Source organism: Chanodichthys erythropterus, chromosome 11, assembly GCF_024489055.1.
Source record: "Chanodichthys erythropterus isolate Z2021 chromosome 11, ASM2448905v1, whole genome shotgun sequence".
NCBI lineage: Eukaryota > Metazoa > Chordata > Actinopteri > Cypriniformes > Xenocyprididae > Chanodichthys > Chanodichthys erythropterus.
In genome coordinates this window covers 5,631,003-5,656,350 of record NC_090231.1, presented here as the reverse complement: position 1 = coordinate 5,656,350, position 25,348 = coordinate 5,631,003, and the positions used below count along the sequence as shown (strand labels likewise).

The following is a 25,348-nucleotide window of genomic DNA, read 5'->3' as shown; positions in this document are numbered from 1 at the left end:
ACATGTTCTTTCTTCCCTCACGATTCAGTCTCATTTGGCCGCCTTGCGCTGAATTGCTTTGCATGAGTTGAATGGCAAATCTTGTTTTGCAGATGCTGAAGCTGAATAGAAAACTACAGGCTCAACACCTAATTATCCAGACAGAAAATAAGATTTACAACTGTTGAAAGGCAGTCTGGATCTACGTCTGATGTAAACACAAACGAGGGCACGTCCTGCACCCCAAATACTAACAAAACTCTACTTAAATCCTTCTATTACATTTTTAGTTTTTCATCAGTTTTTTGTTTGTATTACTAGTGGCGGCTCATCAGGGGAGGCAAGGGAGGTGCAGCCTACCCAAAATTTTGAGGTAAAAATGGGAGAGGGATGATTTAAAGGGGTCGTTGATTATGTTTTCACTTTTTTTTAACTTTAGTTAGTGTGTAATGTTGCCGTTTGAGCACAAACAACATCTGCAAAGTTACAACGCTCAAAGTTCAATGCAAAGGGAGATATTTTCTTTTACAGAAATCACTTTTTAAGACTTCAACAAACAGCTGGTAGGGACTACAACAAGCTTCTTCCCGGGTCGGTGACATCACAAACCCCAAAATGTACATAAACCCCGTCTTTTCATATTTATTGCAATACAGTAAGAAACACAAATGCAATAGCATGTCATAAATGCAAGATGACAACAACGGTAAATAAGCTATATACCTGATCTATCTTCATGCAGCATATATTCTCTGGCTCTGTAGGCATCTTACAACAGTTCCGATTTATAGATTATCATGACAGAATATGCTAATCAATGACTTTAAGTTAACTCCACATCAGCTACATAAATTCATCAGCTAACCATCCAGAAATGTCCTGTTTCATTCTTACATGTTGTCACTTCTTCTTGAGTCTCTCCATCATTGTCCGACTCCGGTTTGAACATAAAAGGCTGAACAGTTTCTGACATTTTCAGTGCGTGTCTGCGTGAGGTAATCCGAGCTCTTAAAAGCTCCGCCCTCTTCTGTAAAGGGGCGGGAGCAGCAGCTCATTTGCATTTAAAGGCTCACCCTCAAAAAGTGGCAATTTTAACATGTTATAATAAATGATCAGTGGTGTATTTTGAGCGGAAACTTCACATACACACTCTGAGAGACTTATTTTATGTCTTGTAAAAAGAGGCATTATAGGACTAATTTAATGTATCATCATAGGTTACATTAAACCACAGTACCACCATAAAATATTACAGAAGTCGAAACCACCGCTTGCTCTTCCCTGAACGTGGCGAATCTGTCAATGTAATTACAATTGTTCGGAAAACTCTTCTTATGCGAGTCTGAGGGGATAGAGAAGATGAGGAAAAATCCATAGCTGGAGACTTCTGCCTCCAAAAGAAATTAGCCAATCATCATGGAGTATTTAAATTTCAGCAGTTAGAGTGTTGAGAAAAAAAATACATCGCAGAGGAGGTTAGCCAATCATCGTGACGTAAATTATGTGATAGTAGTTTGAACTGATACCACTGATAATGTACCAACTACCTTAATTATGGAGAGTAGAGAGACTGAATATTTGATTGCCAACAAATTAATCAAATCGAACACCAGCTACAAAACATCAGCTTTAATGCCTTAAAATGTTGCATACATGGTCCTCTTACTAGGTTTCGGAAAAGAGCATGTTAGTTTATGCATCCATCTTTGAGATGTTTTTGATTGATATCAGGGTGTAATCGACTAACAATCATGAAACAGAAGACACTACAAAAGCCTATTATCTTCAGTAGAGCTGATTGTTCATGCAATCTTATACACCAACAGATGTCTATTATCACATTTGTTTAAGACATTGTACACTTCTTGTTGTGCAGGAAGTGAAATCACTTACCAGTTTGCGTTGGCACCATCCACAGACCCCGCATAGCGCCACCAGCCACACAACACACACTGTTAATCCCACCGATACCAGGAACACACTCAGAGACAAAGAACCTGTGGAGAGACATTTTCATAAAATTAGAGCTGTCAAACACTTTTCATTAGCACTTTTATTCAATTTGAGTTGTGTCAATAGCTTGCCAACAAGTTTACATCAAACTCTATTGGAATAATTAAAGAGTCGAGTCTCCAGCGCAGGACGCCATTTGTGTGGCATCCAGAGTTGCTGTCTATGTAGAGCGTTCCAAATCAGTCACTAGTGAGATCCATCTCGGTTAGGATGCTGTGTTACGCAGCAAGGGAGCTAACTAGCAATTAAGCATGTAAGAGCAAGGCAAACGTGCAAGAAAGAAATGTAAGAAATGTCACAAGTCTGTTGATGCTTAAGGGGTCATTTAGCATTTCAAAGAGGGCACATATTTAACAGTTATACAATGTAACGCTGCCAAAATGAGTGGCTGTGTCATATGAAGGATCATGTGACTCACGGATTAGTTAGGCATACATATCCTACAAAAATTCATAGCTAAAATAAGCATAAAATAATAACAAAAATAGAGTATAAGTGATGAAGGTCTCAAGCACAAATACTGAAGAAATAAAATAAAATAAAATAATAAAATAGCATATAAATGATGAAGGTCTCAAGCACAAATACTAACAAAATAAAATAAAATAAAATAAAATAAAATAAAATAAAATAAAATAAAATAAAATAAAATAAAATAAAATAAAATAAAATAAAATAAAATAAAAGGTCTCAAGCACAAATACTGAATAAATAAAATAAAATAAAATAATAAAAATAGCGCATAAGTGATGAAGGTCTCAAGCACAAATACTGAATAAATAAAATAAAATAAAATAAAATAAAATAAAATAAAATAAAATAAAATAAAATAAAATAAAATAAAATAAAATAAAATAAAATAAATAAAATAAAATAAAAATAGCATATAAATAATAAAGGTCTCAAGCACAAATACTGAATAAATAAAATAAAATAAAATAAAATAATAAAAATAGCGTATAAGTGATGAAGGTCTCAAGCACAAATACTGATAAAATAAAATCAAATAAAATCAAATAAAATTAAAATAGCATATAAATAATAAAGGTCTCAAGCACAAATACTGAATAAATAAAATAAAATAAAATAATAAAAATAGCGTATAAGTGATGAAGGTCTCAAGCACAAATACTGATAAAATAAAATAAAATAAAATAAAATAAAATAAAATAAAATAAAATAAAAATAGCATATAAATAATAAAGGTCTCAAGCACAAATACTGAAGAAATAAAATAAAATAATAAAAATAGCGTATAAGTGATGAAGGTCTCAAGCACAAATACTGAAGAAATAAAATAAAATAAAATAAAATAAATAAAATAAAAATAGTGTATAAGTGATCAAAGACTAAAGCACAAATACTGAAGAAATAAAATAAAATAAAATAAAATAAAAGCGTATAAGTGATGAAGGTCTCAAACACAAATACTGAAGAAACCAAATAAAATAAAATAAAATAATAAAAAATAAAATTAAAATAATAACAAAAATAGAGTATAAGTAATGAAGGTCTCAAGCACAAATACTGAATAAATAAAACAAAACAAAACAAAATAAAAAAAGTGTATAAGTGATGAAGGTCTCAAACACAAATACTAAAGAAACAAAATAAAATTAAATTAAATTAAATAATAAATAAAAAAATGAAATAAAAATAGTGTATAAGTGATGAAAGTCTCAAGCACAAATACTGAAGAAATAAAATAAAATAATAAATAGCATATGAGTGATCAAGGTCTCAAGTAAAAGTTGTAAAGAAACAGCTTTAAAAAAATAACGTAAAATATAAAAAAATATGCAAAATAAACAGCATATAAGTAAAATAAATATAAGATATAAGATAAGATAAGATAAAGATCTCAATTAAAAATCCTAAAGAAACATGCTTTATAATAAAAAAAACAATGTATGATTGACAAAGGTGTCAAGTACAAAATCCTGAAGACATATACTTAAATTATGCTAATGGGTGTATATTAGGCATGGGGGCACATCATTATTTGATTGGCCTGACCTTACTATACTGCCTCGTTGGCATTTTAATTAGGTAAAGCAACTTTTTTTTGAAGGACAGTCATTGATTTAATTTGTATGGTGCAGAAGTGAAGTGAGAGGGGGTGGTGAAGTAAAACACCGGCAGCTGCTCAGAAAAAGGGATTCATTTTCACTGAGAGGGGCAGAACGGAGAACAGGCGTGTAATCCAGTTAAACTGGGTAAAACATGTGAAATGTAACAGTGTGGTCAAATACAACTGCACTGACCCTGTCATGACATTAGAGCCCATAAGGGTTTAGTCGAGTCTCGGCGTGTCCGTGAGACATTCAGAGGTGAGGAGATTTAGGGAGCTGAGGAGATCTGGTGTTGAAGACCAGCAAAATGGAAAAGTTTGGAAAGAAAGAGATTGTTCTTATTTTTCTTTTGAAACGGGTGTTTAGAAGCACAGTTGAAAGGTTTGAGGTTTGGAAGGGTAGTACTTTAGATAAAAAAAAAAAAAAAGTGAGAAAATTTGACAGTAATCTGGTAACTGAGAAGGCGAAGAAAAGAGGGAATAATAAATATAAGAGGAAGAAAAGAGAAAAAGAACCATAGAGGTTCTCTCAGGAAGGGGGTGGAAGGGAGCAGGATAAATGATTTTATAATGCCCCAAAGAAATATATAAAATGAGGAAAATTACAGTGAGAGGAGGAAAAGGAGATAAATGTGTGTGAGAGAGAGCGAGCTGAGGTTATGGGAATTTGTCTATCCTTTTATTTATCGCAGACGTTTAACTGCAAAAAGTCTGATTTACAGCTGCCCACAATGTCTGACCGCATTGCAAAAAAAATCACGGTAACACTTTACATTAAGGTTCCCTTTGTAAAGGGTTTATAAAGGTGTTTGTTAATGAGTAATAAGTCATTTACAAATGCATTATAAATCATTAATAATTCAGTTATAACTGCATGAATAAAAAGGCGACTTTAATGCAATACCTGCCAAATAGTGAGCCGTTTTTAACTCACATGTTATAAATGCTTAATAAATGTATTTATTAACATATTTAACTCAAAAACAGATTTCTGGTTTATTTTATGATGCAGCAAAAATTGACTATCATAATTAGACTGAAGGTTGTTGTATTTGTGCTTTCTTATTAATATCTCATGACTGCCACTTGTCTTACTATGTTGCTTACCAGAAGTTTTTGTCTTACCCATGATACTCTCCAAAAAGGTCATGATGCCTCTCCACAGCAGTGTATAAAAACAAAATTATTGTTTTTAAAGACAAAATTCCAACTTTATTTTGAAAATAAAACAAAAGATAATAACCATAACTTGATTAGATATTAAAGTCTGCGTGAACCGGAAGTTGCAAACGACTCTTCTCCAGTGTTGTGACGTATTTCCAAGTGAAACAGAATATTGAATAGAGGGCAGAGTTTTACTTTAGTGCTCCTCCTTTCCATCTCTCGCACTCCTCCTCTCCATATCTCACTCATAGCAGACGAACGGTTGCAGAAGAGTGCTTTACACGTTTTCAACCCAAGCCGTCAAACTGACGTTATCAGAGAAGGAATGCCATTCCAGACCAGAAGTAACTTTTTCAGATTTTGATTAAAGATTACTGTGACAAACAAGTTTTTTCTGTGTTTTAACTTGCACGGATTAATTGTTCACCACAAGACCCGTAATATGACCAGTAATAATATTAATGTAAAGTGGAAACCCGTGAACCATTTATTAATGAGTTATGAACATTAACAACCTATGAAAAGGAACCTTAATGTAAAGTGAAAACCTGTTAACCATTTATTAATGAGTTATGAACATTAACAACCTATGAAAAGGAACCTTAATGTAAAGTGAAAACCTGTGAACCATTTATTAATGAGTTACGAATATTAATAACCTGTGTGAACCTTAATGTAGTGTGCATCGTGTTTATTAAAGCAGACGCAGATCTCTTTTGTTTTTTTCCTGGTGACATATTTTATTGTTAAAATATTAATAAGCAATTAATAATTATTCTTGATATCATGATAAAGGATACTGTAATTTTTTGGGAGTGCCAGAGCGGTTATTTATTTAATATAAAAAGCTAACACCGCGAATAAACATATAATATACAAACTAACACAGCGATTATAATATAAACACTTGAAAAACATAGTCTGCAATGTCACTTCAGTTAGCTTACCCATCAAATCAGTAACTTTAAACACAAATTTTACTTTAGAGCATGCCCTGGTAACTGCATGACTTCTTCTCATGATAGTGGCAAGGCTTTATTGGATGCTCACTAGCGCCAACTCCTGTCACACGCCAGAACACGCATGCTTAGTGATGTAACCCTGAAAGAGTATATAAGTATACAGAGTATATAAGTATATAAAGAGTATATATAAAGAGAATATATTAGTATAGCCTAATATATTATTGTCATGTCTAGTTTTCTATAACTTTCTTCATAATAAAAAAAAAATGCTTCATCTGAATCCTGCTCCCTGACTGCTCTTTACACCAAATGTGACAATAATGTATAATGAGCAATGCATTCTTCTTCTATTTATAATTATTATTATTATTATTATTATACGCAGTAGTAGTAGGCTATATACTTTATTATTCTCTTTCGGGTTCTCATCACTATGCGTGTTGATTCTGGCGTGTGACAGGAGTTGGCGCTAGTGAGCATTCAATAAAGCCTTGCCACTTTTGAGAAGAAGTTACACAGTACTGTTCCAACATGCGTTGAAGGGAATTTGTGTTTACTGATTTGATGGGTAAGCTAACTGAGGTGAAATCGCAGACTTTGTTTTTCTAGTGTTTATATTATATTAGTAATCGCTGTGTTAGTTTGTAGTTATCTTAAACAAATAACCGCTCCGGCGCACCCGCGCATGTACTGTACGGATGACCAAAGCCAAATAACGTACTCAAGTTACAGTGGCCTTTATCATATCAGAAATATCTATTAAATGCTTATTAATATGCTGCTAATGTTCTGTAATGGTGCATTAGGTCATTGATTTAATGGTTTACACAACTGTTAATTAAAAAAAATACATATTTAGGTGCCTTTATTCAGCTTGTATCAAATATGTTTGGCTTATAGGTGTGATGTTTATTATCTTTTCTGAATACTTGATTGTTTCTCTGAATGTTTTAATTTAAGTTTACCTGCATAAGCCACTTTTCATGAGAAGTCATGCTCTGTAACTTTGTGCTGTAAAAGATTTTTTATTTTTTTCAAGTTTAAAGTTGTGTTTACTGAGACATTCATCAAAAATAAAATATTTCATCTGAAAAAGATATTATCTTCTGTGTACATTAATAATTAATAAATACATGATTAACGTGTGTTCGCACTACATTAAGGTTCACTTTAATAGGTAATTAATGTTTATAACTCATTAAATCAGTTCCACTTTACATTAGGGTTCCTTTTCATAGGTTGTTAATGTTCATAACTCATTAATAAATGGTTCACAGGATTTCACTTTACATTAAGGTTCCTTTTCATAGGTTGTTAATGTTCATAACTCATTAATAAATGGTTCACAGGATTTCACTTTACATTAAGGTTCCTTTTCATAGGTTGTTAATGTTCATAACTGATTAATAAATGGTTAACAGGTTTCCACTTTACATTAAGGTTCCTTTTCATAGGTTGTTAATGTTCATAACTGATTAATAAATGGTTAACAGGTTTCCACTTTACATTAAGGTTCCTTTTCATAGGTTGTTAATGTTCATAACTCATTAATAAATGGTTAACAGGTTTCCACTTTACATTAAGGTTCCTTTTCATAGGTTGTTAATGTTCATAACTCATTAATAAATGGTTCACAGGATTTCACTTTACATTAAGGTTCCTTTTCATAGGTTGTTAATGTTCATAACTCATTAATAAATGGTTCACGGGTTTCCACTTTACATTAAGGTTCCTTTTCATAGGTTGTTAATGTTCATAACTCATTAATAAATGGTTCACAGGTTTTCACTTTACATTAAGGTTTCTTTTCATAGGTTGTTAATGTTCATAACTCATTAATAAATGGTTCGCAGGTTTTCACTTTACATTAATGTTCCCTTTCATAGGTTGTTAATGTTCATAACTCATTAATAAATGGTTCACAGGTTTTCACTTTACATTAATATTATTACTGGTCATATTACGGGTCTTGTGGTGAACAATGAATCCGTGCAAGTTAAAACACAGAAAAAACTTGTTTGTCACAGTAATCTTTAATCAAAATCTGAAAAAGTTACTTCTGGTCTGGAATGGCATTCCTTCTCTGATAACGTCAGTTTGACGGCTTGGGTTGAAAACGTGTAAAGCACTCTTCTGCAACCGTTCGTCTGCTATGAGTGAGATATGGAGAGGAGGAGTGCGAGAGATGGAAAGGAGGAGCACTAAAGTAAAACTCTGCCCTCTATTCAATATTCTGTTTCACTTGGAAATACGTCACAACACTGGAGAAGAGTCGTTTGCAACTTCCGGTTCACGCAGACTTTAATATCTAATCAAGTTATGGTTATTATCTTTTGTTTTATTTTCAAAATAAAGTTGGAATTTTGTCTTTAAAAAACAATAATTTTGTTTTTATACACTGCTGTGGAGAGGCATCATGACCTTTTTGGAGAGTATCATGGGTAAGACAAAAACTTCTGGTAAGCAACATAGTAAGACAAGTGGCAGTCATGAGATATTAATAAGAAAGCACAAATACAACAACCTTCAGTCTAATTATGATAGTCAATTTTTGCTGCATCATAAAATAAACCAGAAATCTGTTTTTGAGTTAAATATGTTAATAAATACATTTATTAAGCATTTATAACATGTGAGTTAAAAACGGCTCACTATTTGGCAGGTATTGCATTAAAGTCGCCTTTTTATTCATGCAGTTATAACTGAATTATTAATGATTTATAATGCATTTGTAAATGACTTATTACTCATTAACAAACACCTTTATAAACCCTTTACAAAGGGAACCTTAATGTAAAGTGTTACCAAAATCACTTTCTCAATTAGCATTTCTGTCTTACTTTTCCCCTAAAAACATTAAAACATTCTTCAAACAAGATACATTTACTGGAGAGGTAAAATTGTGCAGAATAATTAGACTTTTTGGTAACACTTTACAAAAAGGTTAACTACATTAGTACAAATAACCTAACAATGAAGAAAACTAACTTAGACATTAATAAATACTGAAACAAATGCATTGCTCATTGTTAGTTAATGCATTAAGTAATGTTAAAGGGTTAGTTCACCCAAAAATGAAAATAATTAAATGTATTCCTCACCCTCATGTCGTTCCACACCCGTAAGACCTTCATTAATCTTCAGAACACAAATTAAGATATTTTAGTTGAAATCCGATGGCTCAGTGAGGCCTGCATTGAGAGCAAAGCCATTCAAACTCTCAAGGTCCATTAATGTACTAAAAACATATTTAAATCAGTTCATGTGAGTTCAGTGGTTCAATCTTAACATTATAAAGCGACAAAAATATTTTTTGTGCGCTAAAAAAATAAAATAAAGACTTTTCAACAATATCTATATGGGCTGATTTCAAAACACTGCTTCAGAGCTTTACGAATCGAATCAGTGAATCGGAGCACCGTGATTTCAGCAGTTTGACAGGAGATCTGAATCACTGATTCGAAACAAAAGATTCATAAAGCTCAGAAGCAGTGTTTTGAAATTGGCCATCACTAAATATTGCTGAAAAGTCATTATTTGTTTTTTTTTGGCACACAAAAAATATTCTCGTCGCTTTATAATATTAAGATAGAACCACTGTACTCACATGAACTGATTTAAATATGTTTTTAGTACATTAATGGATCTTGAGAGTTTCAATGGCTTTGCTCTCAATAGAGGCCTCACTGAGCCATCGGATTTCAACTAAAATATCTTAATTTGTGTTCTGAAGATTAATGAAGGTCTTACGGGTGTGGAATGGCATGAAGGCGAGTAATAAATGACAATATTTTCATTTTTGGGTGAACTAACCCTTTAACTAACAGGACCTTATTGTAAAGTGTTAACAACTTTTTAATTATTTATTTTCTTTTTTAAAGCCCCCCATGGTGAAAATCAAATTTTTAATGTTTTAAGACAAACCATGTGTAAATTCATCAGTCAACACCATTGCTGAGTATTTTCTGTTTAAAACTGCAGTGAAAATACATGTGTTTCTGACGTCACAAACTACCTTGCAACCAATCACGTCAACGTCTGGGCGGGCTTTAGCATATCATTAATAGCGAACTAGCAGGGGAGTCTCGAGAGAAGCCGGGTTATCCTGGTATATTTTTCTGTTGATATGAAAAATCGTGTAGATTTAGATACTGATTTGAATTTAGATTTAAGGATGCTGATTTTCAGCTGTCTGACTCTGAGATGGCGAACGGGAACATGGTTTGTGTAACATTAGCAACACATTATTAGCTGTTTGATAACATAGACAAGCATAGTAATCCCCATTATGTGCAGCATTTACCTCACTAAAGTTGAGTGGGTCTCTGAGCTGGTGTGAGTGAGTGGAGGCGGGGCTAATTTGCATATTCATTGATCCACGTGTATTAAATGAGGCAAGGGTGTAGAGTTACATTCAAGCTATTAAGGCATGAAGAACATTTTTTCACAGGAAAAAAAAAACATTTAAATATGTAATTTTGGTGATCAAAGATGAGTTTTAAGGGATAAAATAATTGACTATAAAGGAAATTTAAGTATAAATGTTACAGAATTTTGTGAGTTTCATGAAAAACAAGAAAAAAAATTGACAATAAGGTAAGAAAAAGTTTAAGAGCTTAATTTAAGATTTATTATTGTAAAATAAGTCATAAGATAGTTTAAGCTATTTTAAGCATGAACGAATTGTTTGAATTTGTTCTCGAAATTTAACGACTTTTTTCTCATAATTTAATGACTTTATTTTCAACATTTTATCTCGACTTTTTTCTCGAAATTTAACAACTTTAATCTCGAGATAGTTTTATTTTTTTATTATTGCTTGGCCCTAATCCTCTTCCGTATATTTTATATATATATATATATATATAGGTGGGTTTTATTAAAGAAACATGGTGAAAATGAATTGTTAATTGTTTTCAAATAAGAGTCTGGCAGTTTCTGAGTGGTTACCCAGAAAGCAGATGCTGTATGTACAAGACGTAGTTATCAGAATATCATATATTTTTTTTTTATGTAGGCATGTGCATTCACCTGTGGTATTCTTCGCTTTTATTGGTCTGTTGGCAAACTCATTGTACCATGAAAGACGTGAAGCCCTTTCTGGTCTAAAGTGTCTCTGAAGGCTGATATCTGAAAATCACTCCCTGTTGACTGCTCCATTTGCGACTTTGTCTATCATTTCTGGCCTTTTGGAGACAGAAACAATGAGACAGAAGATGAGGGAATACAATGACTTTCTTTTCAAGATTCTTTGTTTGATAAAAAGTTCAAAAGAACAGCTTTTATTCGAAATAGAAATCTTATGTAACACGGCTAATGTCCTCACTCTCACTTTTGATCTATTTAATGCGTCCTTGCTGAATAAAAGTATTAATCTTACTGACCCCAAAGATGTGGATGGTAGTATGTATGAATGAGTTTATTTTTCATGCTTATAAACAAATTCAAATTACAATACTGCCTCAACTCAAATTCAAAAACTAAATTTGAGCTTAAAAGACATTCTCAATTAATTTCCGAACAGCACACAACCCTGGTCTCTGACCCGTGATTTGGGAACAGGGTCAAGCAGTATATAAAGACCAGACAATTAGTGCCTTAGTGGAAATCTCTCTCACCTGTAAACAATGCTGAGAAAATCCTCTTGATAAAGTCTGAGACACTGGCCCAAATAATAACATCCCAGCGGCCCGGCACATTTTGGGTCATGGCACCGGATGACAAATGGGGCCATGCTGTATCTCATCGGACATTTCTCAGTGTCGGGAAACACTCTGACAGGGTTGTGCCAAATAACTGACAGGATTATTTGTGGGTCAGATACAAAGCAAAGCCATGAGAATAGATCCTTCACTCATGTGTGATGTGACTTCTGAACGGGCCTAATGGTACCGAGTGATGGACCCGGTCGGATTTCAGTCAAACTCTCACAAGTTGATGATGTACAGTAGATGCATGGTTGTTTATCTGAAGTGCTCCTATTATGCTTTTCCGGATATAACCTTTCATGTAGTTTGTAATATAGCAGTTTGTGAATGTAAAAGGTGATTGTTCCATCTGACCAATCAGAGCAGAGCAGGCTCTTATAAAAGAGGGGTGATGTTAACTCACTGAATTATCTATCAGGATCTATCTAGTGTATCTCACTCCCTCAGCCACACAAACTATTAAAATAACAAGGACGAATGATTAAAACTCATTAGGCCTGCATCCCAAACATGTGCAGCATCTGCTGGTAAATATTTGCATTTCTGGAATAAGTCGAATCACACAATACTTGCTCATTCTGGGTGGCAAAAACAAGCTTTTCAACTCCCCTGTCATTGAAAACCCACCGTCTAGCCGCTTGTCTGAGAACACCCTAGAAATCTCTCACTGAATATAGGTAATCAGGTAAGAAACAAGAAGGTTCTTGGTATCGTTATAGAAATAGTGTGCTTGAGAAACAAAGGAGAAATTGTTTTCAAGAAGAATGTGGGTGACCTTAAATGGTTTTTAATCTATTATATTGCACATACAGCTAGTGTTTGTAATATACTGAATATGTGACTTTACTGTAAATGCATCTTTCTTATAGTTATGAGGCCGTGTTCACAAAACATCTTAGCTCCTAACTTGCAGATTTAGGAGAAACTCTCGCTCTAAGAGTTTTTCACAAAGCATTTTAGCGCTAAAACTAGCTCCTAAGTCTGTGAAACATTAGGATTAGTCAAGAGGACTCCTAAATCACTAAGACCAGATCACAAACTGTCCTAATCTACCCAAAGACACTGAACACCATTGAGGTAATAGCGATAGAGCCTTGGGTGCTGAACCTTTTCTTCATAAATGCAATACATTTTGATTTATAGATTTGAATCTACGATGAGACGCCAAAAAAATCTTTAACAAATAAATAAATATTGTTTGATTACCTGTGGCAGTGGTTTTCATGAGTTCACACTTACAAATGATTGAATAAAGTAAAAAAAAAAAAAGTGTATTTAGTGTGCTGTCCAATGGGATCGAGGGCTCCAAACTTGAAATTTAGCCCAAACCCAAAGTTATCTCCGTATCCCCAGCCGAGAGTGAGGAGCGGGTTGGCAGAGGGATCCAGAAAACTGTCGAAATAACTATAAGTGAGTCGACTCTCATCTGTGTATATATTCCTCCTCTCGAGCTGATTACAAAGACTGTTTGAATGTGTTTCTCCTAAACTTTGTTTATAAAACATAATTTGTCTCTTGAATTCTGCATTCTCTTGAGATCCAAGAGGTGGACAATTAACTGTATATACTAGTTTAATTAGTGACACTTAGCCTACTTTTTAACACCTTTATGGCAACAATATATGGCAACATTTTATTTTGACTATGGCAACATTTTATTAAAAAATATTTATTTGAATAGGGCAACATTTGTATTTTAAAGCCTTTATTTTGATATGGAAACACCTCATTCTACAATATTTCTATGATTAAATGGCTGACTCCTACCCCATCAGCCAATCACTGTGTGTTTACTCCATAGCAACGAGGTCAACCCCGCCCTTACTCTTAGATTAAGACTTCTCTCTATTCCTTAGTAAAAGTTGGTCTCAGCAGCTTTGTGAATAGGTTTTAAGAGAAAACTCTTAGCTAAGAACTTTTACTGCTATTTAGGAGAACTCTTAGTGGTAAGATGAAATGTTTTGTGAATACGGCCCCTGAGCTATCATATCTCATCATATTGTTTCACTCTGCTTTACTTCATATTGTATCATATCAAATATTACAGGGAACAGGATGAAAATTAACTTGAAACACATGGCTTATTTTAATTAAAGCTAAACCTCCGTCACTATCAATAAACTTGCAGTATACAAGAATTTTTTGACTAATGATCCAAAAAGATGATGAGTATTCATAATAATAATAATAATAAAAACAATAGAATAAAAAAAATTTGTATTAATAATATACAAAAGATATGCAAAACGGTCTTGTAACTTCAATATTGTTGAAAAGTTTGGGGACAGTAAGATTTTTTTTAAAGAAATTAATACACATTTAGCAAATTTTATATTATAAAATATTAAAATTTATTGTAATAATATTTTACAATATTACTGTTTTTACTGTATTTTTAATTTTTTTTAAAATGCAGCCTTAGATGAAAAGGTCTTATTTATAGATATCTTTCTTTACTTTATAATATCGGGGTCAATGACGTGACGGGTGATTTTTTAAATTTTTTTTGTCCAAAGGCCTTAATAATAATAAAAAACAAAGATATGACATCCAAAGTATGTAAGGTAGTACAACTAGATCTTTTTTATTGAATCCAAAAGGTTTTAATTATATTTTGCTACATATAAATGTATTTTAAAGATTTTGAAGCGTCAAATGGTCATTCGGTTTAACCGTCCAAAGGCCAATACAGCCATTTCATTTGTGATTAAAATATCTTAAAATGTAATAAATGTATATATTTTTATTCTGGCATGATTTTATAACATCATATATAAACAAAGTGCAAAATGATATTAAAATTATGTGTAGAAGTCGATGCTTTGTTATGAGAAAGAATGAATTTCATTGATGTCATTCAGAGTAACAAATATAAAGGGACAGTCAATACCATGTTACAGGATGTGACATCATTCAGACACCTGCAAAGGACCAAATGGTCATGAAGCAAAGTAACTAACTCTCTCTTAAATATCTGAAAAATTCATGTTTTCACTTGATCATACGCATGTCCCGAAACATCAGGTCATTTGGTCATGTTTGATTGTCCTTTTGATATCAGCCTGTTAGCACTGTCTGAAAATATCATCATTTGGTATAACCAAAAGTGTCATTTGGTTAAACCGAAATTGTGGTTTTACAAAAAATGACGAAAGCAGTGTTAATTGATTATAAAAACCACATAATCTCATTGTTAACACTTAATAAAACTTCAAAATTGATTATATCTCCATTACTTTTTAAACAAACCTTATTCATCAATGACCCATCGATACTTTAGGTCACGAACACACAACGCCATTTCAGATAGTACTGTATCACATCGTATCATATCCAAATGGCTTCACTTATTATTAATACAATGTATTATGGTCTAATCAGCCTTTAAGTGTAGTGGTTGAAATTCAAGAGAACAATTCTTTCAGGCACTAACTGTTGTGTACCAGTTTCAGGTCCGCAGGGAAGCTATTAGTAAACCATGTATCAACAAATGATGTGAGTGCCCTTAAACCAGATAAATTACAGTGAGAACAGGGGCCTCTTTCATCTGATCAAAGAAAAAGTGCAGACTGCAGACAAAATGAGATAAAAGCCAGAGGGAAAAGCTCTTTAACTGGCTGCTAAAGATCAGGAAGAATCACAGGGCAAAGGATCAGGTCCAAAATGCGAACCCCGACAGTGGGTCAGAAGCGGGTACCGCCCAGACGACAGCGTGAGAGGCGCTCTGGGTCTCTAGCAACCTACTTTACAGACGGGCCAGCAGAGGCTGGAGCCGTTTCACAGCCCTTCATGTCTGCACAGCACATCAAGAGGCTTATTTAGGCTAACTCGGGCCCCGGCGTACTCCCCGAAGATCCAGCTGTCTGCTGCTGGCCGCTGGTGCCATCAACTCAGCATCTATATGAGGAAGAGCATTTCTCCGTCATAAGGAGAAAAAACTGGAGCAACCAAATGTTTTTTCCGTTCATATTTGACAAAGACAAATTGTACAGCAGTCTGCTATTTTTACTATTTTATTTATTCAGCCTTTATTTGTCCTGACAGGTTATTGGGAACACGTTGCCTTTATAATAACAACCTGGCTAGCAATCTGAAACTCTCTCGGCGGTGATGAAATAGATGTAATTTGCCACATGCTTCGCCAGGGCTTGCTCGGTGAGAAACGTCTGACCCAATAAAGACAATCAGGATGAGCCAATCAAAGATTATGTAATACCGAGCTGAGCGGAACGATCCGGCTTTCCATTACAAAATAGCTTCCATCTAAAGATGATCGTATTATCGCAATGAACTTCATCTATATTTAAAGACACTGGGATTTCAACAGTCACAGGTTCATAGCTTGATCCTGGATGGTTTTACTACATCTGGGATTATTATGATGATTCCCAAACACTTCCCCTGTCTGCCGCCGGTCAAACAAACCTGTCCCAAACACATCTAGTGTTAATCTCAATCAGTGACAAAAATGTTCATTGACAAAGGCCGGACAAAAAAGATGCACAATGACTACACGTGAACAATTCGGATTAAAACAGACTGTTGATGTAAACATGATGAGGAAAAATGATTTCAGAAGTGTGCAAAATGAGCAAATAATGCCATAAAACTATATGCAAAATATAAGATTAATCAACTATTTCCACAACATAAATGTAATATTACAAATCACATTTGCACAGAAAATGAGGCAGACGAATTTGTACTAAATTACTAAATGATAGTCAGAATGAGCATTGTTTTGCATGGCAGTCTATAAAAAAAACAAGGATTCCCAAATGTTTAATTGTCAACTGATCCCATTTGACCAAACATTTTTACTTGAAATTTTCAGTTAATATCTCAATAATTTAACAACACATTTGCATGGTCACATGACATGCAGGTAAACTAATAATATATTTAATATTTTTTTTATTTTATTTTTATTTTCAGAGTTTTTGTCATGAACTGGTTGTATAGCATACATGACAAAGATGATGAAAGTCAACAGTGAAAAATAATAATCCATATAAATAATAATAATCTACATGAAGGCAGGCAAAGCAACAATCGTTAACATTGACAAAACCGGACAACTAAGAACAGAGCATTTACATGACAACGATGTAAAAAACTGAAAAGGTTTTTCTTTGTATAGATGACAACATTGTCAAAACGATCCCCGTTCGCACGGATCCGTGAAAACGACTAGAAACACAGTATTGTTCATGCCAGGCCAGTAGATGTCGATGTCACTTTGTAAAAAAAGACTGAAATGCACATGTCTACCCAGGTGAACAAAAGTACACTTCTATAATAATCTATTTTCGAGCACTAATTTTGTACTAAAGAAGAATTTTTAGTATATTAAGATCATCTTAAGAACATCTAAGTGTACTCAACTGTGCTTTTTTGAGACACCGTGAAATATGAACTAAAATGTGCTTTTAATAAAATATATTTAGTTACCACTTGTAGTACACTATGGGTTCAAGTATACTATAAGTGGTAACTAAATACATTATTTAAATTCAGAGATAATATATTAAAAGCACATTTTACTTCATATTTCATGCTGTCTCAAAATAGCACAGTTGAGTACACTTAGATGTTCTTAAGATTATCTTAAGTAATATTAAAGAAGATTTTTTTGTATATTAAGTACAAAATTAGTGCACAAAAATAGAGCACTTTAAGTACATTATAGAAGTACTTTTTTTAATCCTTTTTTTCACCTGGGTACAGATTGAACATGTAATATGCATGCATGTGCATGAAGTCACTGTTTTCAAAGATCCACATTTTCGTAGTTTACACGGAGACAATAACGGTATCATTTTCAAAAACGTGCCCTTTGAAACTCGTTTTCAAATGTTTGCATTTTAAGGCCCCCAAAACGTTTTTGTCATGTAAATAAATGACCAGTTGAAACCGGTTCATAGGAAGTAACCGGTCGAGCCGGTTCATTAATCGAACTAAATCAAACTTTAGTTCCTGGTTGATGACGCAAGACGCACAAGCCGAAGTAGCACGTCCGACTCAAAAAAACCAAATGAGTCGGTTCAACCAACTGTCGAAGTTTGTCGAGGATTACAGAGGAGTCTGATGAGTGAGTTGACGATACCATGCAATTCTAGAAATATGCTTATAATGACTACTGTTATTAAATAACATTTCATTAAAACCAGCAAAAACCTTTTTGTCGAGAGATGTAAATAATTTTTACTATGGTTCATTATACATGCAGATTATATTTTAAGTTGTTAAGTGAAATCAGTGAGTTTATTCTTTCTATAAGCCTAATTTAGACATGTAGAACATATCTGTGTTTGTGCAGTAATATGTGTGTTGTAGTTGCGAATCTTATCCAAGATGTAGGGTAATCAATATTGGTCAGTCATATCCGACATAAAGGATCTGCGATCCAATGAAACTGTGACGACAAACTTGTGTGAATGTGAATGAAAGGCAATAATCAGCAATATGCGTTCACATAAATAACTTTTTATTTGAATGCTTCAATATGCGTTGATACAAATGACTTTATTTGAACGTTTCATTGATATAACATGACACGGAGATGTTAGAAAAAAAAATGCATATGCCAGGAACCTATGAATTGACTTTTTGAACCGGTTCATTGAGCCCGAAAAGAACCGGTTCGCGTAAATGAATCAGACTTTGCATCACTAATGAAAAGTTTTCTGTTTTTAGTTGAAAATCGTGTTGTGTAAACAGCCACTTAAATACAAGAGACAAACAAAGTTAAATAAAATACACACAGCTGAACAGAATGATGAATCAAATCAGTAACCATAGTAACTAATAACAAACTCAGGCTGGCAGGAAAAGGCAAATACACAGAAAACTAACTCAAATCAAACATCACTGTGAGAGTTTTAAGTTAAAATTGTTTAATTTTATATTTTTATGATTTAATTAATTATTAACTTTTTAATCGACTCACAAACCTCAGTCTGGGAAACTGTGCTCTAAAGCATGAAGAATTAAAAGCAGACTAGCTTCAAAAAATATAAAATTATATGCCATTTTATCAAGTTTTCAAGAACAAAAAAAATTTAAGAGACAATAAATATGACAAAAAAAAAAAAAAATGAACACTGCTTATGCCATTAATTTATCCAGTGCTAATGTGTCCAGCTGCTCAAAAAATAAATAAATTAATAAATAACTAAATAAAAATTAACTAGAGAAATATCTGACCTGAAATCGCTTACTCTCTTTTTTTCCTGTCTATGCGAGACCCAGAAACACAGATTCTTACAACTTGGTCTCAAAGATGAAGCAATGTGTCCAAAACAAGTGCATAAATAAAAAATCATATCATTTTAATTCATTACAAACCACAGCACAAAAGGTAAAGCAAGTATATATCAACTTTCATAAGTAATTTCATAAGCAAATTGTGTATTAACATTATTACAGTATTTTTTCAGCCAGGGTGTCTGGTATAGAACAGCTATGCTATAAGGTCATGGGTTCAACACCCTGGAAACACACATAATGACAAATGTACACCTTGAATTGAATAAACGTGTCCTCCAAACAGAGTAGAAATGGAATATAATGGACTGAATGCTATACGAATGCAGTTATCGAGCAAAACCACTGCTATATTATGAGCTAGAGGCAACCTGCCAGCCATCTCTGCATACAGGAGCCCTGGAGAGGCCAGATGGGAGCCCTGCTGCGGCCCCCTGTAGTCATGACACGCACCGCCACGATATTCCTGCACAGAAATATGTCCAAACTTCCACCTTGTGCTTATTTTGTGCCACCTTGTGCTTTTCACAATGTTGATAACTGTGACTTAAGACCCCTTCACACCAAGGACAATAACTATAACGATAAAGATACAGACCTAGAAATCATTCTAAATATAAAAGAATAGCACACCACAACTATAACGATAATAGCACAGAGAAACAATGTAGCTGAAATCACTTTTTCCAGTTAAAGGGTTAAATTCACTTTTACATGGTGTTTGAACATAAATGTGTGTCGGCAGTGTGTACACAATCACCCTATAATGGTAAAAACACACCCGCTCCTCTTTTTTTAATCCTCATAAATCATAAGCAGTGTCTCATAACAAGCCCTTTGCAGATTGTAGCTTTTGTGACGTCACAAATGATTAGGCCCCGCCCACAACTGTTGACTGACTCTACTCTATTAGCTTAGCCCCTCCCCTCAGTGAGCTGTACAGTCGGCCATGTTCATCTCCTCGCCAGATCGTTTAACGGCAGCATTCAAGTGAGAAATGTATTCTTATTAAAGCAACTAAAGTTATTCAGTCAAGAGCAGTGAGTGATTTTCTGTTTTTCTTTTGTTGTTTGGTTCATATTAACAGCATAAACAGCAGTAGATACTGTATATTACACTGCTGTCACTTTAATACACAGATCTAATATACACATGCCATTTCTTTGTTTGCTATTTACGTTCACAGACATAACCGACTGTGTTTATATGAACTTTTTGTGTTTTTTACATAATCTTGACTTAGGGCAGCACGATAATAAAAATAACACTGAAATTGCGCTTAAACACGATTCTTAGTGCGATTATGCAAGCGCAAAGACTAAGATTATTTTTTTATGCACAGCTTATAAATGAAGTATGGCTCCAAATGCAAGCACTGCGAGTTTGAGTTGCTTATAATGTACATTTGAAAAATCAACACGTGTCAAACATCTTTCCAGACAAACATCTCGTCCAACAAAAGACAATATTTAATAACATGTTTTGCTCTAAACTCACTTCATAACGAGAGTTGAGTGTCCTTCTGTGAGATGATGTGTCTTTTTACACAGAATAAGGCAGTCGTGTGTTTATTAGTCATGTTTAATCAAAGCGTTTCAATCTTCTGTTTATTAAGCTATAGTGATAGTATGATGCCCATAGGGATTTCCTGGAATGACAAGTGTTATCTACTTTGACGGCAGGGCATATTTGCAGTTTCTGCACGAGAGCGCCCTCTGGATTTCAGATGGAGAAGCATTTGCTATTGATCACAGAGCCGTACAGCTCTGACAAGCTGCGCATAAAATAATCACAGCCTTTGCCAAATCGTGTGCGGTTTAATTGCAATAAATCACGCAGCCATACCTTGACTGTACTTGACAGTTTAAGCACAATAATATATCAGAAGTTTAGACTGATATAGCTATAAAATGCATGCAGATAATAAACTTTCATGATGATGAAGAACTGCAATGTCACGTGAGTGTGGCCGCGACAGAGATGATAATCAAAACCAAACAGATGTTTTTGGCAGAGTATCCGAGGCACAAGCTGTACAGGCTCCGCCCTCTTCTGAAAATGGGGCGGGGGACAACAGCTCATTTGCATTTAAAGATACGTGCATGTGCATTCACAGACACATTCTAGGGACACCAGACACTTATATTACATCTTGTAAAAGAATCCATCCGGCTATAAAGCGCTTGAGCATTTAAATCAGCAGACAAGAGAATTGCATTATAATAAACAGAACAATATCTCCCGCTGGTGTGAACACTAATATAATTTTCTATATAATCACTGCTCATGGTGTGAACCGGCCATTAATGTCTTGAGGCAGCAGTCAAAAACCTTACATATGAAACTTAATTTCAGGTGATTATTTTATCTTTTTAGTTGATGGACACAGACCAAAAGTTAAATTTCACAAGACTCAAAACATTAAAACTATTACTTACAGTCTAAAATGGGTTGCAGCTGGTTGATTCTCACGGCTTGGCAAACAGGAAGACCTGTTTAGGCTGGTTTAAAATGTTTAATATTAATTGATATTAATTTAAATGTTTAATATCTTCTTTTGTGTTCTGCAAAAGAAAGTCATACAGGTTTGGAACAACATGAGGGTGAGTAAATCATGTCAGAATTAATTTTTGGGTGAACTAACCCTTTTAAAACAGGATTTACCACAGTATAAACAGAAGTACTGATCGATCAATTTCAACAATAACACGATATATGTTCTGACATTGAGCCGCAGTCCTAATGTCCTTATTGCAATGATGTGCTCTGCTCACTAATGCTAATGTTTCTAGCTTTCAGACACAATAAAAAATTAAGTGTCTTGAATTTCTGTCCATTAGTATCTGCTGGCCTCCCAGAGGGACTTTTCATTTATCCGTTCATAGCTCAGGAGTCACAATGGACTTCTTAATTATTGTTCGACTATCAACTTTGTCTCAGAGTATAAAGCAATGAAATTAATGAACTATTTGATCTTGGAAGAATTTAATGTTTGAGTTGAAATATATTTAATAACACACTTTAATATCTTGAAAAATTTGAGACTTGATCTGTTGAGAATTCTTCTGAAGCCCGCCAAAATAAAAGTTTGATTTTACTTGAAGAAATTATGACAGAAATATTATCATATATTACTTTTTTGTACAGTATATGTGCTTCTCAAAGTAATAACAATAATGATAATAATAATAGAATTAATTACAACATTATTTTTAAGGAATATCACACTATTGTGCAGAACTTCAGCAAAAATTTATGAGCCTTCCCTCTCTTTATACACAAGCAAAACTTGATACATTTGATAGCGAATGATCTCAGTTTCTCCTGAGGGCATTTTACACATCCGTTTCTGTAGCAGGCGACTCGCTCGGCTGCCTTATTCACGCGCTTGTGACAGTCTGTGCTTCAGAGCTGCCCGTTCAGACAAACTGAGCTAATCAAACACAGCCCAGCGTCCCAGTGTGACTTACAGCGGCTTTATCAGAGCGGTTTCATCAGAGCAAGTGGCCGGGAGGCTCCATCGTTTACATATGTGTTCAATGAGGCCTGGAACTGGTGCCCTTGAGGTTCCCACACCTTTTGACAAATCAATTTCCATGCATTTGCCATTACTGGCTTAAAAACATTCATTATGTTTTTAACTATTGATTTTGTCTCAGATGTTTCTCCAAAAACAGTCACAAATGAGAGAGTAGTTAAAAGGATAGTTCACCCAAAACTGAAATATTCCTATAATTTACTCACCCTCAAGCCATCCTAGGTGTATAATGACTATTTTCTTTCATACGAACACAGTCAGAGTTATATTAAAATATATCCTGGCTCTTCAAAGCTTTATAATGGGAGTGAATGCGGCCCGAGATTTTGAAGCCCAAAAAAGCGCCTCCATCCATCATAAAAGTAATCCATATGACTCCAGGGGGTTAACACAGGCCTTCTGAAGTGAAGTGATGCATTTTTGTAAGAAAACTATCCGAATTTATAGCTTTAAAGACTATAATCACTAGCTTCCGGTAACGTCCGATCGCACGTTCACTAGTAGCATACGCTTAGGTGAGAGTAGACGCCTCTCGTGGTTCAAACAAATAGGGCTGGGCAACAAACTCAAGCTCCTCCTTTAAAGCTGCAGTCTGTAATTTTGGCTTTTTGTCGCCATCTCTGTTTGAAACCTGCAATTGCAGTTGTTTGCAGAATTATTATCTTTTCATGCGTTGTGTCTCGGCATGGTTCCTCAGCGCGGATGAATCTAATGTTTGCTGTCAATCACCACAAAGGTGTGGATACTGTAAGTCAGAATCACAGATTGTAATCCTCGAATTATGACCAAAATAAGAATTTTTCACCGGAGAATATCATCTGAACAAGTAAGTAACATGTCTGCCACTGTACTCACATGAACTGATTTAAATATGTTTTTAGTACCTTTATGGATCTTGAGAGAGGAAATGTCATTGCTGGCTATGCAGGCCTCGCTGAGTCATCGGATTTCATCAAAAATGAACTAACATTTTAACACACAGTTCAGAGCAATGAAATGAATGAGTTTGCACTCACAAATAGTAATTTTTAGCTAATGAATATTTTAGACAGGCCCGGTTCCAGAATCAAATCACTGTGGGTGCTTCTGTAATTAGAACCTAAGCATCACCATAACAAAATTAGCAATGTACAGTGAGAGATTTACAAGATTATTTACAAGTCTTTTTATGATTTACAACACTTTTACAAATAATTGGAACAGCATTTCAAAAATATTAGAAATAGAAATTTTTTCTGGTAACACTTTAGTAGGGAACACATATAAACTATTAACTATGACTTTTCCCTCAATAAACTCTTAATTAATTACTGCTTATTAATAGTTAGTAAGGTAGTTGATAAGTTCAGGTATTGATTAAGAATGTAGAATACGGTCACGCAGAATAAGGCATTAAATATGTGCTTAATGAGTAGTAATAAATAGCCAGTATTCTAGTAATATGCATGCTGATAAGCAACTAGTTAAAAGACCCTAAAATAAAGTGTTACAATTTTTCTATTAATCTATCAGTTTGCATTTCCATTGCTTAAAAGACCGTGTCTCTCTTTAAGAGCCAATAAAATCTGAACCCATAAGCCTCCATCATGCTTCTGTTGCATTGTTTTCACCCTCTAATGAGTAATATGCTTTACAGCAAGAACAGCACAGCCGCCAACTGAATACAAATATGTAGATTTCACGTGCTCATAACTTCAAAAATGCACAAATCATAGAAATCAGATTCTCACGCTTAAAATCCAGCATAATATATTGTGTTGATCACAAGATATTACTCATGGAATGATTTAACATACTTGGCTAAAAACATGTCTCTCATCTTTCCGGGATGCAGTGTGTATCCAATGTTCCCGGATCCATCCATGTTCATTTTCCAACGTGGAATAACACAAAATGGGTATCATCTTAAAGCTTAGAATTTCGTCTTTTTAATGCATCTAACCGTTTTGAAAAACTCCAAACGAGTGCTGAGAAGTGCCTCTAAACCGGAGTTTACCGCCCGTTGGCGCCATCTGGCAGCGGAAAAATGAACAACAATCTATTCAACTATACTTTACACTATCACCACAAAATTTGAACCAGATGCAGCTCACATGTAGGAGAGCATGACCAAAAAAAGATTTTTTCTCTGATCTAATTGCCTTCCTGAGTTATTCCATGTCAAATAAAAAAAAAAAAAAGAAAAATTATTAATATATATTATAAAAATTATATATATTTGTCTTTTATCAGCAGTTTCTCAGCATGAAAATGTCCAAATGTAATGTAATTTATATTTTCTAAAAAGTGTTCTGTCAAATGATACCTACCTTTTGACTCTCCTTGGATTCTAAATAATAAACACCTCTGACTGGCCATTGTGTTCAAGAGATCAACAGATATGTCTGTGATTGGCTACATTGCTCAACACTGCAAAAACATGTTGTAAATAGAAACATCCAGAGTTCAAAACACACACAAAAAATGACAATAATATGAATGACAATAAAATTAAAAAAAACAATCATATAAAATGTATTGTTACAACTTTAATATGTTAAACAAAACTTTGACAAATACAGTGATCATTTCTTCCTCAAAAGTGCTCATTCTGTCAGCATGGTACATTGTAAACTCGATGAACTCCATACTGATCCACCAGCCT

At 34.0% G+C, this 25,348-nt stretch overlaps 1 protein-coding gene across 1 annotated transcript in view; it reads right to left on the bottom strand.

Annotated features, from left to right (window-relative positions):
• syt7b (synaptotagmin VIIb) overlaps positions 1-25,348 on the bottom strand; it is a 159,630-nt gene that overhangs the window by 92,001 nt on the left and 42,281 nt on the right. Inside the window, exon 2 of the mRNA XM_067400319.1 lies at positions 1,873-1,976. The gene's annotated coding sequence lies outside the window, so the exon portion shown is untranslated. The remainder of the gene's footprint in view (positions 1-1,872; positions 1,977-25,348) is intronic.